Source organism: Pleurodeles waltl, chromosome 2_2, assembly GCF_031143425.1.
Source record: "Pleurodeles waltl isolate 20211129_DDA chromosome 2_2, aPleWal1.hap1.20221129, whole genome shotgun sequence".
Taxonomy (NCBI): domain Eukaryota; kingdom Metazoa; phylum Chordata; class Amphibia; order Caudata; family Salamandridae; genus Pleurodeles; species Pleurodeles waltl.
The window spans coordinates 809,420,265-809,439,374 of NC_090439.1; the positions used below are offsets into that span (position 1 = coordinate 809,420,265).

Below are 19,110 nucleotides of genomic sequence, written 5' to 3' on the forward strand. Positions count from 1 at the left end.
AACAGACTAACAAATAAAGTCTGTCTGAAAACCCCTATAAGTAACTACGCTATACATATAAATATAGTAAAAATCAAAAGGTCTTGGCCAGCACTAGACCTAAAAAGCCAATCGATCTGGCATTGGCTGACAGCCTCTTGCCTTTGCGTCTGCTTTTTTGTAATATTTTTGTAAAACGTTCTTACAAATAGGAAGGCTTAAAAAGACAGGTAGAAAGACTTGCAAAGACAGATAGAATGAGTGATATAGATAGATAGATAGATAGATAGATAGGTATGACTAGCTAGATAGATCGGGCTGTATGGCTAGTTAGATAGGGTTGTGTAGATAGATAGGGTTGTGCATATAGATAGAATTGTATAGATAGGGTTGTATAGCTGGATAAATGAGATAGGTAGATAGAGAAGATTGTATAGAAAGATAGGCTTGTATAGCTAGGGTTATATAGATAGGTAGATCGGGTTACATAGATAGATAGATCAGGTTGTATAGATGGAGTAGATAAATAGGGTTGTATAGATAGATAGATTTGCAAAGATAGAAAGGATAGACAGGTAGATAGTTAGAACAAAAAGAAACTGGGATAAATAGCAGAGCTTCAGTTAGTAATATAATAGTTAAATATCGATAACACAATGATATACAAGAGCACAGACAGCATGAGAAAGGCATATAAGCAGGACATAGAATTGGTTTACAAATATAACTTTAGTACTCAATTAAAGTTCATACCAACATGATATAAGGGAGTGCAGTTATGAATGCACTTCATTGCGTGCATGCTAAAAAAATGACAGCTTCATGAAGAACAGTTTCACATGGACAGAATCTGGCATGCTGTGAAATATGGACCACTTTCAGGAGGCGAGAATTAAATATGCTGAACTCCTCGAACGTCTGCGGGTTGTGGATTATGCAGCCTACACACATGCAGACGGTGACGAAGTCAGTGCACTGGTCACACGAATTATCAAACCAACACCGCCACCTGCACCTATCTTATCAGTGTGGCCTTTCCCAAATAATTACGTACCTACCTAATTAGAAATCAATAGGGTTTTTCAAGACTATTATACCAATTTATATGCTGCCCCCGCCCCCAACCCCACACTCATTAAGTCCTTACTCCCCACACTTCTGTCAGAGAGGTGTTGGGTGGGCCATTCATGCCGGGCAAACTGCGGCATGCCATTGATGACCTCGCCCGTAATAAGACATCTGGCACAGATGGATTACCTATTAAATTTTATGTGACAATGGCCTCTCAGCTGGTGCCACAGCTAGAACAGCTTTATAAGGCATTGTTTGAGTTGGGCTCTTTACCACCCGCTACGAGCCAGACTTTGGTCACCTCTCTGCTGAAGCTGGGTCAAGATCCCGGACATTGTCCTCTTATAGACCTTTGTCCTTGCGAAACTCTGAATATAAAATATTGACCAAAGTGTTAGCGAGGTGCCTACTCCCTCTGCTTTCAAAACTAATGAATGCAGCACACTGTGGATTTGTCCCGCAACACAACATCTCTCTAACTATACATTGCTTATATCAAGTTATGGAAGCAGCTTCTGGCCTGTGGCAAGTGGCTGGCTGACTCTTGCTGGACCTACAACAAGCATTCACCATGCTTGGGTTGGATTGTATGTTGGCTGCCCTAGTGCATTTCGATATCTACCTTACCCATGTGTGTTGGGTTAGACACTCCCCCAACTGTATGGGCTAAAACAGGGTCACACATTTCATCACTATACCCAGTGTTCCATGGCACCAGACAAGGATGCCACCTTTCACCACTATTATTTGTATTAGCGGTAGAGGCTCTGGACTGAGTGATCCCCCAGGGGCCCACTATGCATGCCATAGCTCTGCACTCTGATAACATGATTTTATACATTGTTACCTTGATATAGATCTGACACCCATATCCAAATTACTCCAGTCATTTGGCAACTTGTCGGGCCTCCTGGTAAATGACTGTAAGTCCTGTGTTTCCTCCTTTACAGATAATACCAGGAGGAATAATCTTCCTTTCTGACCTGAAAACATACAGGTGGCCCTCTCAGAGGCTTCACTACTCAGGCATACAGATATATCAAGACGCTAACGATCTATTGGATGGTATCCTCAAGAAAACCATCACTTTGCTAAAATCTCATATTGAATTCTGGGTCACCTTCCCCTGTCGGTTGGGAAGGGGCGGCTAACTCTGGTTAAGAAGGTCATGTTGCCTCGATTACTGTACTATTTCATTAATCTCCATGTAGTCATTCCTGCAAAAGTCCTCAAACTACTTAACTCCTTACTAATTGCCCTGATGTGGGGTTCCGGGAGGCACAGAGATGGCCTATCTAAAATGCAGGTGGCACTAGGGGTGCAGCAATGGATGCCCCAGACTTTAAGGCTTATTGGTTAGTGGGGCAACTGCAGTGGCTATCCAATTGGCTGGCAGGCTACCACCTTCCTGAAACTGGATACACACTGCACATGCTCAGACTAGGTAAGGTGCACAATTTGCTTTTACCAGGGGTAAAACTGCCCACCCAACTACCCCTTTTGCTCTGTAGAGTACCCCTCTTAGAGGTCTGCCCACCCTCCCCTAGATACTCTGATAGCAAATAGATTATCACCTTCGGACCAAGCCAGGAACAAGGAGGCAGGAGACCTCTTTACAGACCAAACAATAATGACTCATCAGGAATTTGCACAGACTCATAGTATACAGGAGTTGCTTTTTCTAATGCATGCTAGCATTACCAGATATATCCATTAGCATTGGGCTACCCTTGCGTCTGAACCTCCCACTCATGAATTAACCCATGCAATATATATTATGGGCTACGATAAACATTTAGGGCCTGATTACAACTTTGGAGGAGGTGTTAATCCGTCCCAAAAGTGACGGTAAAGTGATGGATATACCACCAGCCGTATTACGAGTCCATTATATCCTATGGAACTCGTAATACGACTGGTGGTATATCCGTCACTTTACCGTCACTTTTGGGACGGATTAACACCTCCTCCAAAGTTGTAATCAGGCCCTTAATCAAATGGCTGTGCTAAGGTTTACATACATTCCTAACTGCCCCCCTTGGTGACTCATCATACTAAATGGGAGGAAGACCTGTCCCTTGATTTGAATGACAAAAAGTGGAACTTTATCATTGATTAGCCAAGTAGGATTTCCTGTAATTCATGCTTTCATTTTTTGCAATTCTCAATACTACATAGAGGCTATCTCACACTGCGGGAACTTCACTCAGTATTCCCTTCTTCCTCCTCCAATTGCCCCTGTTGCCAGAAACAAGATGCAAACTTATTGCACAATATGGGGTTGTTCCTCAGTGATCCTGACGGACAGCCATACAGAGTGCCTGAAACAAACTGATTGGTTTTAACCTTTGGGCCATCATCAAACAGTGCCTGCTGGGGATATACCCCAGACCCAAAGGTTTTAAGGTTATGGCACGATTTTCTGACCTTGTACTCTTATAAGCAAAATTACTATTGACGAGATGATTGAAGTCCATCACAGTGCTCTCTATATTTCAATAGATGGAGGACATCTTGTTATGGCAGACGCCCAACCTTTGTTTATTGCAGAATCCAGAATTATACTCAACCTTAGATCAGCCACCTCAATTTATTAGAGGTTCCCATCAGGAAAAGATTGGGTGGCACCAGGATTCCTGTGATGGCTCCATATGTTTGGAACTCCTTTCCCCAAAATGTTAGAGCTTCATCCTCCCATGCGAGCTGAAGGACTCTGCTTAAAACTTGGCTTTTTAGGCATGCATGCGGTTAAGCCTTGAAACCATCCCCTCTTATTGCTTTAGCACCATGAAACGTTTTTTAAAACATAGTACTCTGTGGTACAGCGGAGAGTTTTGCCTTGCAAAGGGAAGAATATCATTGTCATGCCGCGGCGGGCGCGGTGGCCGCGGCCGCAAGCACGGGCCTCCGCGGCGTGGCATATGGTGAACACCGTGGCCTGCCTGCACGCCGCGGGGAAACTGTGGCTTGCAGGCGGGCTGCGGGGGAAGCCGCGAGTTTGGCCAGGGGTCGCGGCACTCACTGCGCCTCCTTTTTTCGTTTCTGCCGCGAGGGCGGACACGGCAGGAGTTGAGACCCCGAGTTGGGTCTCAGACCTGCCGCGCATAGCGCATTTAGTGCGCTTTACACTTTTAAATCAAAGAAACCTTCTTCTTCACCACTTACCGGTCACAACAGGCAAAGGCCGGATACCTGCACATGGTTTTATGCATGCCTTTTCCCTTTCCCAGCATGCTGCTCACTACCTCTCTTCCCAGCATGCATTGTTTCTCTCTGTTTGGACGCATGTTCTTCATTCACTGTTATACTCTTTTCCCCAATCCAAGATGGTGGTGTTTCTACTTCCTGTTTCCTACTTCCTGCATAGGAGTATATAAGGGGAATTTAGCTGCTTACTCATTGCATTGCAACACTCCTTTGGTGGTAGTCACGCTCCGGCTGGTTTCCTCTTTTGGATCCAGTATTTCCTGACCTGTCTTCGTCTCCAGTTTTCCTGTACTCTCGGATCTTCAGTTCTAACGCCCTTGTGTCCTCCTTCTGTTTCAGGGAGTTCCTGTTGGAGGTTGTTTACCCTTCTGGGGTTTTTCCTCTGGGACTCCTTCTGGAGGGCACGGACTGTAGTGGCTTGCTTTTGTCAAACAGCACCGTGGCTACCGGAAGGGGTCTCCCTTACCTCGGCCAGAGCAGAACCTGCCGGAATCGGGGTCGTTCCCCAACCCTCATCAACTTGGACGGTAAGCCCAGTGAAAACCGTGACAGATTCCAACGCCCAAAAATCCAGTTGCAGTCCGGAACCATGGATAATCCAGTGGCAAATACGGAACCCACCAGCCAGACCTTGCTCATGACTATACAACAACAGGCTCAAGAACTCCAACAGTTACGTACTGAAAACACCGTCTATCGACAAGCCTTTGCATCCAGGACCACTGATGTCCCCTCAGTATCTGCCACTACACCTCGTTTCTCCAGGGATCCTAACAAATTGAGAGAATTCCTGGATGCCTTGACGGTTTATTTTGCCTTTCGCCCCTCGCAGTTTGTGCAAGACAAGACCAAGGTGGGGTATTTGATTAGCGTCTTATAGGGGCCAGCCTTGGCTTGGGACACTCCTTTAGTGACAAGAAATGACCCCTGTCTGTCTAATTATTCCACCTTTGTCACTACCTTTAAACTGATGTTTGAGCGCCCTGGACTCGAGTCTTCAGCAGAAGAAGCTCTTTGCGATATCCAACAAGGAAATCAAGATGTATTACAATACATCACCCGTTTCAGACAATTAGCAGCAGAAACATCCTGGGTGGAACGTACCTTGGTGACACTGTTCCGCAGAGGTCTCAGGGAGGACATTAAGGACGAACTGGTGCACTCTGCTAGCATAGAGAACCTTAAAGGATTGATGGATTAGACTCTGACGATAGAATATCGGTTGAATGAACGAAGAATGGAGAAAAAGAAGAGTTGTTTGCCATCACAATCAGTGACGTCTCGCACCTTCCCTCATCGTACCGAAGAAGTCCGTCTTGAGCCTAAGGGGGCTACTGAGGAAGAGCCAATGCAAATTGATACGGCTCGAGGACCTTTATCAGCTAGTGAAAGAGAACACAGACGAAGGAAGGGACTTTGTCTATATTGTGGTGCAGCCAGTGGCATCTATTTAGATGAAGCATGGGCCAAAGAACGACAGATAGCACAAATACCTAAGGAAGTACCAGAACAAGTACACACGGTGGATGGATCACTCTTGGCCTCAGGACCCGTACAATATACCACCCCTACTTTTTGTCTACAGTTTGGAAAACACCAAGAAAATCTTTCGTTTGATTTAATTTCATCACCACACCACGTCATGCTCCTGGGAATTCCATGGCTCACACGGCACAACCCTTACATCAACTGGGAAACAAGAACTATTTCTTTATCCTCTCACTTTTGCCAACACCACTGCTACCTAGCAGGGGATTATTGGTCCCCAAAAGGTCTCTTAGCAGCACCCCCTAAGGTGGGATGCTCTATTAACATCCTACAGGGAGTTCCCAGGCATCATCAGGAATATGCTGATGTATTCCAGAAGCCAGAAAAACCTGAACTGCCACCCCATAGAGAATACGATTGCGCCATTCCTTTAGAACCAGATACAGTGGTTCCTTTCGGGCGAATGTACTCTCTCACAGAACCTGAGAAGCAGATTCTTAAGGAATACCTTGATGAGAACCTACAGAGCGGGTTGATTGCTCCCTCCTCTTCACCTGCAGGGGCTCCTCTCTTCTTTGTGCCTAAGAAGACGAAAGATTTGCGTCCCTGTATTGATTTCAGAGGATTAAACAAGATCCCTATTAAGGATCGGTACCCGTTACCCCTCATTAAGGACATCCTAGAAGCAGTCAGAGGGGCAAAGAGATTCACCAAGCTGGATCTCAGAGGAGCCTACCATCTGTTAAGGATCAAAGAAGGTGATGAGTGGAAGACTGCTTTTAGAACACCTTTTGGTCACTACGAATATCGAGTAATGCCATTCGGACTCACCAATGTCCCTTCCATTTTTCAAAGGTTCATGGATTCTATCTTTTCCGATCTTTTGCAACAAACAGTGGTGGTTTATCTAGACGACATTTTAATCTTTTCTGTTCACCCAGAGGAACACTCTAAGCATGTTCGCCAAGTTCTAGAGAGGCTCCGACAACACCATTTATTCTGCAAACCTGAAAAGTGCGAGTTTGATCAGACGGAAGTAAAATACTTGGGATATTGCATTAACCAAACTGGAGTCGCCATGGATTCAGACAAGGTGCAAGCTATATTGAATTGGCCATCTCCTTCTTCTATCAAGGAGACTCAGGGGGTCATTCCAACCCTGGCGGTTGGTGATAAAGCGGCGGCCAACCCGCCAACAGGCAGGCGGTCAAAAAAAAGGAATTCTGACCCTGGCGGGAACCGCCAACACAGCCCGCTACTTTACCACTCCGACCGCCACGGCGGGACAGACAAACAGCGCGGCGGTCACCGCCAACAGGCAGGCGGCAGACAATGTACCGCCCACCCTATCACAACCCACCAATCCGCCACCTTTTCCGGGTGGGAGCCCCGCCGATAAAAACACAGCGGAAACAGACCACGAATGGGAAAACGCTCACCTATACACACTCCACGAGGAAGGAGGACAGCATGGAACCCGAATTACACATCCTACCAGCTATTGTCTACCTGCTCATCTACCAGGAGTACGAACGCCGGCGCAGATGACAACGGTGAGTACTGCACCTACGACACAGGCGAGGGGGGAGGAGGAAAGCTTACGGGCACACACATGCGCCATCCACCCACCCCCCCACCACAAATACCTACACCCCAATGCCGAGCAACAAGTCAGAGTGACACCACACAAACCCCCCGGAATAATGCAAAGACACAATTAAAATGATCTATAAAATATATGTATAAATAGCTCCATTGAAGGTATGGGAAATATGCCATATAAAAGATACAAAAATAAGGAATGAACATATTCAACAATATATACATAGGCAAAAAGTCCTGCACATTCCGTCAAAGTTCCATAGTCCGTGGGCCAATGTGCACAAACACATGGGCAAAGCCCACACAGGAGACCAGATACCATTGGAGAGAACACTGCAGGGGCATCAGATGATAAAACTACAGGCACCTCAGGGGGAAGGGAAGGGGGGGCACCTCAGCCACATGAGTCCACGACGCCAGATCCACGAGGGGCCTCCAGGCCCATTCTCCCATCCTGGGGAGTGCAAAGCCACAGTCTCACAAGTCCCTACAGTGGGTGGCTTGCCCACTGTACCATCCTGGGGAGTGCAAAGCCACAGTCTCACAAGTCCCTACAGTGGGTGGCTTGCCCACTGTACCATCCTGGGGAGTGCAAAGCCACCGTCTCACAAGTCCCTACAGTGGGTGGCTTGCCCACTGTACCATCCTGGGGAGTGCAAAGCCACAGTCTCACAAGTCTCTACAGTGGGTGGCTTGCCCACTGTACCATCCTGGGGAGTGCAAAGCCACAGTCCATCAGATGGATTACCGACTCCACTGTTAATGGAGGAGTCATGGTGCCCAGAGTGCTTCCTGAAGCCCTGCTCGACACAAAACCGGCACTGTCAATGGGCCAGCGGGGCTTGAGATGAAGGGCCCAGCGGAGCGGTGCTTGAGACGGCAGGGCCCAGCGGAGCGGTGCTTGAGACGGCAGGGCCCAGCGGAGCGGTGCTTGAGATGGCGGGGCCCAGCGGAGCGGTGCTTGAGATGAAGGGCCCAGCGGAGCGGTGCTTGAGACTGCGGGGCCCAGCGGAGCGGTGCTTGAGATGAAGGGCCCAGCGGAGCAGTGCTTGAGACGGCGGGGCCCAGCGGAGCTGTGCTTGAGATAAAGGGCCCAGCGGAGCGGTGCTTGAGATGAAGGGCCCAGCGGAGCGGTGCTTGACAGGAAGGGCCCAGCGGAGCGGTGCTTGAAATGAAGGGCCCAGCGGAGCGGTGCTTGAGACGGCGGGGCCCAGCAGAGCGGTGCTTGAGATGAAGGGCCCAGCGGAGCGGTGCTTGAGATGAAGGGCCCAGCGGAGCGGTGCTTGAGACGGCGGGGCCCAGCGGAGCGGTTCTTGAGATGAAGGGCCCAGCGGAGCGGTGCTTGAGATGAAGGGCCCAGCGGAGCGGTGCTTGACAGGAAGGGCCCAGCAGAGCGGTGCTTGAGATGAAGGGCCCAGCGGAGCGGTGCTTGAGACGGCAGGGCCCAGCGGAGCGGTGCTTGAGATGAAGGGCCCAGCGGAGCGGTGCTTGACAGGAAGGGCCCAGCGGAGCGGTGCTTGAGACGGCGGGGCCCAGCGGAGCAGTGCTTGACAGGAAGGGCCCAGCGGAGCGGTGCTTGAGACGGCGGGGCCCAGCGGAGCGGTGCTTGAGATGAAGGGCCCAGCGGAGCGGTGCTTGACAGGAAGGGCCCAGCGGAGTGGTGCTTGAGATGAAGGGCCCAGCGGAGCGGGGCTTGACAGGAAGGGCCCAGCGGAGCGGTGCTTGACAGGAAGGGCCCAGCGGAGCGGTGCTTGAGATGAAGGGCCCAGCGGATTGGTGCTTGACAGGAAGGGCCCAGCGGAGCGGTGCTTGAGATGAAGGGCCCAGCGGAGCAGTGCTTGACAGGAAGGGCCCAGCGGAGTGGTGCTTGAGATGAAGGGTCCAGCGGAGCGGGGCTTGACAGGAAATGCCCAGCGGAGCGGTGCTTGACAGGAAGGGCCCAGCGGAGCGGTGCTTGACAGGAAGGGCCCAGCGGAGCGGTGCTTGAGATGAAGGGCCCAGCAGAGCGGTGCTTGACAGGAAGGGCCCAGCGGAGCGGTGCTTGAGATGAAGGGCCCAGCGGAGCGGTGCTTGACACGGCGGGGCCCAGCGGAGCGGTGCTTGAGATGAAGGGCCCAGCGGAGCGGTGCTTGAGATGAAGGGCCCAGCGGAGCGGTGCTTGAGACGGCGGGGCCCAGCGGAGCGGTGCTTGAGACGGCGGGGCCCAGCGGAGCGGTGCTTGAGATGAAGGGCCCAGCGGAGCGGTGCTTGACAGGAAGGGCCCAGCGGAGCGGTGCTTGAGATGAAGGGCCCAGCAGAGCGGGGCTTGACAGGAAGGGCCCAGCGGAGCGGTGCTTGACAGGAAGGGCCCAGCGGAGCGGTGCTTGACAGGAAGGGCCCAGCGGAGCGGTGGTTGAGATGAAGGGCCCAGCGGAGCGGTGCTTGACAGGAAGGGCCCAGCGGAGCGGTGCTTGACAGGAAGGGCCCCTGTTCAGCGGTGCTCCTCCCGGCGGGGCCCTGTTCAGCGGTGCTCCTCCCGGCGGGGCCCGTTCAGCGGTTCTTGTCCCGGCGGGGCCCTGTTCAGCGGTGCTCCTCCCGGCGGGGCCCTGTTCAGCGGTGCTCCTCCCGGCGGGGCCCGTTCAGCGGTTCTTGTCCCGGTGGGGCCCTGTTCAGCAGTGCTCCTCCCGGCGGGGCCCTGTTCAGCGGTGCTCCTCCCGGCGGGGCCCTGTTCAGCGGTGCTTGTCCTGTGCGTCTAGGGAGCCAGACCTGGGCAAGACTTCCCACTCATTCACCATCCGAACTTGCGGTCGCGGCACCCTCCTTTGATGGAGTCCTGGGCCCGTGGGTGTCGTCCGTCACATCCGTAATGGGGCTGGTGGGGCCCTCCTGGGCAGCTCGCCTGCTGCCTGACTTCTCCGCCCTGCTGCCCTTGCCCTCCTTCGCTGAAGCTCTGTGGCCCTTGCCTCCCTTGGATGATGTGGCAGGTGACGGGGCAAGCCTACGGTCCTTGGTGGCTGCCGTCTCAGTCTTGTCGAGCCGGGCCTTTTTCTTTTTTGTCCTCTTCCCAGGGGGTGGGCTGGCTGTCCCCTTGCTGCTGGCCGATGTCCCTGCCCTCGGATCTGGTGGACTCCAATAGCCCTGCACTTTGGTCACAGTAGATGCAGGGCTGGTGGTGGCTGAGGTGCTTTTTTACTCTTACCAGATGGAGGGGGTGGGTCAGTGATTGGAACGAGCTCAAGGTTGGAAAGGAAAAGGACTTGGGAAGGACAGGGACGGGTATGTGTAGTGGGTTTGGGAGTGGAGGAAGAGGATGTGGTTGTAGGAGAGTCAAGTGTGCTGTCTTTGGGTGCAGGTGCTTGTGACGGAGGCTGTAGTGAGGTGGATGGCTGTTGGGTGGGTGGCTGCCTGCGTTTGTGTGGTTTGGAAGAGGGGGTGACAGACACACTGGGAGAGGACACAGGGGACGTGAAAATGGCGGTGGGGGTGGTGACTGCACGTGTGCGGACTGTAATGGAGGGTGTGCTGGTGATGGAAGTACTGGCTGATGGTGGTGTGCATGCAGGTGTGAGTGGAGACGTCACAGGGAGGGAGGAGGGAGATGAGGAGGTGGGGGACACAGAGGTGCTAGTGACTGTTGGCATGTCTGCATCTGGATGTTGCTTGGGTGAATGCTTGTGGGATCTGTGGTGCTTATGTCTGGATGAGCTGCCCTTGGGTGTAGAGGTGTGTGCAGGCTGGTCTGATGGTGTGGATGGGATAGGCAGAGGAACAGGAGACTGGGAATGGGTGGAGGGAGTCAGAAGAGGGAGGCTGGAGACAGGGACAATGGCTGCCATCAGTGCTGAGGCCAGAGCGTTGAATGATCGCTGATGGGCATCCTGACCCGAATGAATGCCCTCCAGGTATGCATTGCTCCGATGCACCTCCCTTTCTACACCCTGGATGGCATTCAAAAGGGTAGACTGGGGCGAAGGAGATGCCCGCCTTCCTGGGCGAGCGGGCACGGAGCGAAGGCTGAGGGGCTGCTGGGAGGGCGGCGCTGGTGCGCTGGGTGGCGGCTGTACCTGTTGTGGCGGTGGGCACGGATGTTGCCGCCACCGCTAGGGAGCTCCCTTCCGAGGACGTGTCGGTGTCGCTGACATCTCCACGGGTCCCCGTTGTGGAGCTCCACTCGCCCTCCGTCTCACTGGTGTACTCGGAGTCTGTTGTATGGCTGTCCGGGGCCATGTGAGATGCAGCTCCCTCGTGCGCCGATGCCACTTCTCCTCCGCCTGATGATGCTAATGCACACATGAACAGGAAGACAAAGAAGATGGGGGGGGGGAGAAATGAAGATAGGTTGAGTGCATGCATTGGCAACACCGTTGTCGGAGAGGACAGACACAGAAGCCCCCTGAACTAGGCCTCGCAATGGGGGTACACTACTCAGTTATTGTGACTAGGCCTACAGGTCTATGGATGATTAATGCACACATGGGTGAGGTCGGACCATGGATAGCTGTACTTGGCACCCTACAGAGGTGGGGGGGGGGCACAGGGCCGTGTCTAACGGAGGGGCCTAGCCTACAGAATGCGCCCTAGCCTGGAGATAGCCACAGCCCTCCTCCCCCACACAGACACCTTCACTGCGCGCAAAGATAGCAGAATGTGCTGATACTCACCCCCTTGTGTCTGCTGTGATGTCCTCACGCGCCCATCCAAATCGGGGTAGGCCACCGCCAGGATCCGGGACATCAGGGGGGTCAATTGCCGGCTGGCACCCCTCCTACGTTGGGAGGCCATCCCCAACAGAGACTCAGCGGTCTTTCTGGTCCCGCGGCGGATGTCCTCCCACCTCTTTCGGCAGTGGGTGCCCCGTCTGTTGTGGACCCCCAGGGCCCGGACATCCTTGGCGATGGCACGCCAAATGTCGATCTTCTGATGGGCGCTGACCTATGTGACATGTACAGGGTGGTAAAGGAAATTGCATCAGTTTTCTGCCTCGTCAATGTGAGTGCCCCCCCCTCCCCAACCTTGCCATGTGGCACATGCTCTCATCTTTCGTGCGTTGCACTCCTCATTCGCTCCCCTCTCCACCATCTTACATACACCCCACTCAACACAGGCATAGCCCATTCAACGTGCACCCTGTGTACTAACCTGTTGGTCTGGAGGACCGTAGAGTAGCGCGTACGGGGGGAGGACCCCATCAACAAGTTTCTCCAATTCTTCTGAAGTGAAGGCAGGGGCCCTTTCCCCAGTCGCAGCAGCCATTGTATCTCCCTGACCGAGGTCACAGCAGCACTTGCAGTATAGGTCCTCTCCTGTGGATGATCAGCTCTCGAGTGATTAATCAGATAGAAAATGGCGGTCACGCCCGCGGCGGTGCGTACCACCGGCGGTGCGTACCGCGACCGCCGGCGCACATCGTCATTGGCTCCTGAGAGCCATAGGGTTCAATGTTAACCAATACTGCTTTGCGCCGCGGTCTTCGACCGCCTACCGCCACGGTGTGCCACGCCAGCGCAGTGACCTCATATCCCACTGTCACACTTCACAGGTCAGGCAGCCGCCATTTCAAGGGCCCACATGGCATGATTTCTACTGCGTCACACAGGCCTAGGCCTTGCATTGCCACTCATACAAGCCATTCAATGCATAGCGATTCTTGTACTGTGCAAGCTGTGTGAACGAACCTGTGGGTTGCTTGACTCTGTGCTCCATGTTGTCCTTCCTAGGCACCGTCCGCTGGGACTTGCAAGGAGAAGGATGAATCCTCCCGTGTACCGGCCGCTGGTGGACCTGTCGACAATGGAAGAACGACATATCATACTTACATACCGGCTTGACAGATCAACCATACATGAACTATGTGCCCAGCTGGAGCCAGACCTGATGTTCCCCATCCGCCAACCCACAGGGATTCCCCCTCTGGTGCAGGTTCTGTCAGTACTCCATTTTTTGGCAAGTGGGTCTTTTCAGACAACAGTGGCCATATCATCTGGGATGTCTCAGCCTATGTTTTCTAAGGTTTTGTCCAGAGTGTTGTCCGCCCTGATGAAATACATGCGGAGCTACATTATTTTCCCTGAGGTGGGCGAATTGGCTACAGTGAAGGGTGATTTCTATGCCATTGGACATATCCCCAACATCATTGGTGCCATTGATGGGACCCATGTGGCTTTGGTTCCCCCCAGTGGAAGTGAGCAGGTGTACCGAAACAGAAAAAGTTATCATTCGATGAATGTCCAGGTGGTCTGTTTGGCTGACCAGTACATCTCCCATGTAAATACCAAGTTCCCTGGGTCAGTGCATGACGCGTATGTCATGCGAAATAGCAGCATCCCTTATGTGATGGAACAGCTACAGAGACACCGTGTGTGGCTAATAGGTGACTCTGGTTACCCCAACCTGTCGTGGCTACTGACCCCAGTGAGGAATCCCCGGACCAGGGCAGAGGAACGGTACAATGAGGCCCATGAGCGATCTAGGAGGATCATAGAAAGGACCTTCGGGGTCCTGAAGGCCAGGTTTAGGTGCCTGCATATGACAGGGGGATCCCTCATGTACTCACCAAAGAAGGTGTGCCAGATCATCGTGGCCTGCTGTATGCTTCACAATCTTGCATTGCGACACCAGGTGCCTTTTCTGCAGGAGGATGGTCCAGATGGTGGTGTTGTAGCAGCTGTGGAGCCTGTGGAGAGTGAAGAGGAGGAAGACGACGGGGACGACACGGACAACAGGGAGACAGTCATGCAACAATACTTTCAGTAGCACCCAGGTAAGAATCAGCCACCCCATTTTACATTTACTTAAGGCCTCATGCGTCTCCACTGTCTGTGTTTCCCCCCAGTTCCTGTTAACTGATTTGTGACTTTCCCTTCCCTTTTCAGAGCTGTATGACCCACTGCCTGACATCAGCTTTGTTTGCCCATGGACTAAAGCTTATTGAGATTGGTATGTTGTCATCACAAAGTAACTGGACATTATTGCACCGTTATGTCTAATACATTTGTTGAGAATACAAGTAGACTCCTGTTTTTTTAAGTGGAATAAGTGATTTATTTTAAGTGCTACATATAGGTACATGATTGGGAAACGGTGATGGGTGGGGGTGGAGTAATGTCCATGGCAGAGTCTAGTTCTCAGTCGCACAGGTGCATTGTCCATATGCCTGGGGAAGGATGGAGCAGGGGCAGTTCAAGGTTGGACAGGGTGACAATGTGGGACAGTGGGATGACATCGGGGGTATCTTAGGCTGGCGGGGGTCTTGCAATCCTACTCTGTCTTCTTGTGAGATCTCAGGTTCCGCTTGCGGGGTGGTTCTTCTTCTGCAGGAGGTGGGGTTCTGGTGGCCTGTCGTTGTGTGGGGGCCTCCTGTCCACTAGCGCCGGCGGAGGTGGTAGGCTGTTCCTGGCCTGGGCTAGTGACAGGGGCCCTTTGGGGTGCCACATGGTCCCGCAATGTGGTGACGATCTGGGTAAGGGCCACTACGATGGTCCCCATTGCGGAACCGATGTTCCTCAGTTCCTCCCTGAACCCCATGTACCGTTCCTCCTGCAGTTCCTGGATCTCCTGGAACCTGGCCAGTACTGTCGCCATCGTCTCCTGGGAGTGGTGGTAAGCTCCCATGATGGAGGAGAGGGCCTCTTGGAGAGTGGGTTCCCCGGGCCTGGCCCCCCCCTGTCGCACAGCAGCCCTCCCAGTTCCCCTGTGTTCCTGGGCCTCTGTCCCCTGGACGGTGTGCCCACTACCACTGCCCCCAGGTCCCTGTTGTTGTTGGGGTGGTGGGTCAACCTGGGTGCCCTGTAGTGGTGGACACACCGCTGATTGACGTGTCCTGGAGACAGAGGCATGGGCCCGCTGGGTGGGAGCTGTGCTGGTGTTCCCAGAGGGGGTTGGGTCTGGTGTAGCCTGTGGCTGTCTGTGGGGAACCGACTGTCCAGAGGTCCCCGATGGGCCGGGCTGGTCGCCTGGCTCCAGGGAGACAGAGCTGCTGTCATCGCTGGGGGCCTCTTCTGGGGGTGGGATGGACATCTCTGGACCCTCCGTGGCGGGGTGGTGGCGTTCGGGTCCTGCAGGGGTATAAAGGTATGGTTATTGCTTCTGTGTGTGGCATTTCGTGTGATGGGTGGGTGTCCGTGTACCCATGTGCAGATATTTCCTTGTGGGGGCTTTTGTGAGTGTGGCTTGTGGGGGTGATGTGTGTGTGCAGTGGGCATGCTTTGGTGATGGGTGTCCATGCTTTGTGGTCACATGCAGGGCTTGGTGTTGGAATGGGTGGGTTGTGATGGTGTGCCTTTTGCTAGGGGTTGGTGTGATGGGGGAGGGGCTGAGGGTGGGGGTATGATTTGGCATGCAGGTGGGATGGGGGTGGGAAGCAGTAGTGAAGATTTGCCTTACCAGAGTCCATTCCTCTGCCTACTCCTGCGAGGCCCTCAGGATGCAGGATGTGCAAGACTTCCTCCTCCCACGCGGTAAATTCTGGGGGAGTAGGTGGGGGTCCGCCGCCAGTCTTCTGCACTGCAATGTTGTGCCTTGATACCATGGAACGCACCTTCCCCCATAGGTCGTTCCATCTCTTCCTGATGTCGTCCCGATTGCGTGGATGCTGTCCCACCGCGTTAACCCTGTCCACTATCCTTTGCCATAGCTCCATCTTCCTGGCAATTGTGGTGTGCTGCACCTGTGCCCCGAAGAGCTGGGGCTCTACACTGACTATTTCCTCCACCATGACCCTGAGTTCGGCGTCACTGAACCTGGGGTGTCTTTGGGGTGCCATGGGGTGGTGTGGTTGAGGTGTGGGGTGGCGTTTGTGGTGATGAGTGTGGTGCGTGTGGTGGTGTGTGGTGTTTGGTGCGTGGATTCTGTGTGGGTGATGGTGTTGTGTGCCTCTGTGTTGTGGGATTGTCTATTCTGTGCTCTCTCTCTAGCCTTCGTCAATGATTTCGGGTCGTAGGGGTTTGTGTGTGATGTGGGTGTGTGTTTTATATTGTGTTGGGTGTGTGGGAGTGGTGTTAGTATGTGTAGCAGGTGTGTGTATTTTAAACTGACCAATGTGGCTGAGTTTTCTATGTGTGTGTGTATTTTGACCACGGCGGTGTGTACCGCCAATGGAATACCGCGTTTGAAAGACCGCCGCGTGGATTTGTGGGTCGGAATGGCATGGGCGTATTTCTGTTGGCGTGACGGTGGAGGTTTGGTCATCGCCAGTTTCCCGCTGACCTTTGGTGTGGCGGAATATTGTGGATGTCAGGTTTTTGGCGGTTGCGGGTCAGAATGACCGTGGCGGTTTACCGCGGCCGCGGCGGTGTTATGGCAGTCTTCTGACCAGCGGTAAGCGCCTTTTACCGCTGAGGTCAGAATGACCCCCTCAGTGTTTTTTGGGATTAGCCAATTTCTATCGACAATTTATAGCAGACTTTGCCCGGAGAACCAGCTACATTACTCAAACCCTTAAAAAAGACCATCTAAAGAAGGGCTTTTGTTGGACACAAGACGCAGAGTTAGCCTTTCAAGACTTAAAGAAAGCCTTTATTCAAGCCCCCATTCTACGACACCCAGACACCAGCAAACAATTCATTGTTGTCGCAGACGCATCCGAAAGAGCCATTGGGGCTGCCTTACTGCAAAGACAAGATGATGATGATTTAGAGCACCCAGTATTCTACCTGTCCCACATTTTATCCGACTCAGAACGGAGCTATTCCGTGCTAGAACGTGAATTACTCGCCTTAAAGACCGCATGCACAGAATGGAGACACTTTCTGATGGGCTCGAAAGAACCCTTTGAAGCCCGGACAGACCACAGAAATCTAAAGTGCTTAAGAAACTTTTAGGGGGTTATTACAACTTTGGAGGAGGTGTTAATCCGTCCCAAAAGTGACGGTAAAGTGACGGATATACCACCAGCCGTATTACGAGTCTATTATATCCTATGGAACTCGTAATACGGCTGGTGGTATATCCGTCACTTTACCATCACTTTTGGGACAGATTAACACTTCCTCCAAAGTTGTAATAACCCCCTTAGTGTCAGAATAGCCGGCAGGCTCGATGGGCTTTCTTTTTCAGCCAATCTGACTTTTATATCACATACATCCCTGGTTCTCAGAACATCCTGGCGGATGCCTTGTCCCGACGTTACCCTGAGTGCAGCGATTCTCCTGTACAGAACCTATTTGACAATAATAAGATCATTGGTTTAGTACAGACTTTTTTAGACCAAGTCAAGTCCGAATATGCCCGTCTAGAAGTTACAGAGCTGAATAAGTTGCGTCCGCAACTTCATATAGATCAAGGGTATTATTATCATGATAAGGCCCTGTTCTTACCCACTAAACTAGTACAGACTGAAGCCTTACGTATGTGCCATGATTCCCCCATCGCAGGTCATCGAGGAATGAAAGCTACCCAAGAACTTCTGCTTCGCTCCTTCTGGTGGCCAACTCTCAAGACAGATACTGAAGAATATGTATCATCCTGTCCTATATGTGCTCAAGCCAAGACACCCTGTACTAAACCAGTAGGATTACTTCGCCCGCTACCAGTTCCCCCAGGTCCATGGCACACTATCTCAACAGATTTCATGTGCTCATTACCCTCTTCAATGGGAAATCACGTAATAATGGTAACCGTGGACTCCTTCACTAAGATGGCTCACTTCACGGCTTTAAGAAAGTTACCAACGGCAGAAGAATTAGGTCAAATCTTTACACAAGAAATCTTTAGACTTCATGGATTACCTCAGGTCATTATATCGGATAGGGTCCTCAATATATCTCCCGATTCTGGAAACAATTCTGTAAGACCTTGGGAATCGAAGTGGCCTTATCATCAGGGTTCCATCCTCAAACTAACGGACAGACGGAACGACTCAATCAAGGCCTCAAACAATATTTACGTAGCTTCTGCAATGCTACGCAGAGTAATTGGGCTACCTATTTACCGCTTGCAGAATTCTCCTACAACAACTCAATACACAGCGCCTCAAAAGTCTCCCCTTTCTATGGATCCTACGGTTTCCATCCTAAGGCCTTTCCAACTCCCCTGAAAGACACTTCCAATCTTCCTGCCATCTCCTCCTATGTTCGACACCTACGGGGTGTCCAACGTGTTATCCATTCCAACCTTGTGGCCACTAAGTCTCGCATAAAAAGGATAGCTGATAAGAGACGTTGTGCGGCTCCTCACTATCAGGTCCATGATAAAGTTTGGCTCTCCTCTAGATTCCTACCTCTCCGACTTACTCAGAACAAATTCAAACCCCGTTTTTATGATCCCTTCCTGATTCTCAAAAAAATTAACCCAGTGTCTGTGCGTCTTCGCCTGCCACAGACTTGGAAGATACAACCTGTATTCCATGTCTCTCAAATTAAACCTTACCTTCCTGATCCTTTTCACAGACATTTCTCCTGTCCTCCCCCTCTGTTGATTGACAACGTGCCCGAGTACGAGGTCCGGGAAATCTGTGACTCTCGGTTTTTCCATGGCCCCCTCCAATATCTTATTCATTGGAAAGGCTACCCTATGAGTGAGTGTTCCTGGGATGATGCCCCTTCAGTTCATGCCCCTCTTTCGGTCCGTCGCTTTTTTCAGCTTTCCCCTCACAAACCTAGGGCCTCGGGGGGGACCTACTGTCATGCCGCGGCGGCCGCGGCCTCAAGCACGGGCCGCCGCAGTGCGGCATTTGGTGCCTGTCTGCACGCTGTGGGGGAAACAGCGGCTTGCTGGCGGGCCGCGGGGGAAGCCGCAAGTTCGGCCAGGGGTTGCGGCACTCGCCGCGCCCCCGTCTTTCGTTTCTGC

At 52.3% G+C, this 19,110-nt stretch overlaps 1 protein-coding gene across 1 annotated transcript in view; it reads right to left on the reverse strand.

Annotated features, from left to right (window-relative positions):
- Window positions 1-19,110, reverse strand: part of LOC138277440 (regulator of microtubule dynamics protein 1-like) — a gene marked incomplete at its 5' end in the record, with an annotated part of 497,783 nt that overhangs the window by 356,667 nt on the left and 122,006 nt on the right. The gene's annotated exons all lie outside the window — the stretch shown is intronic.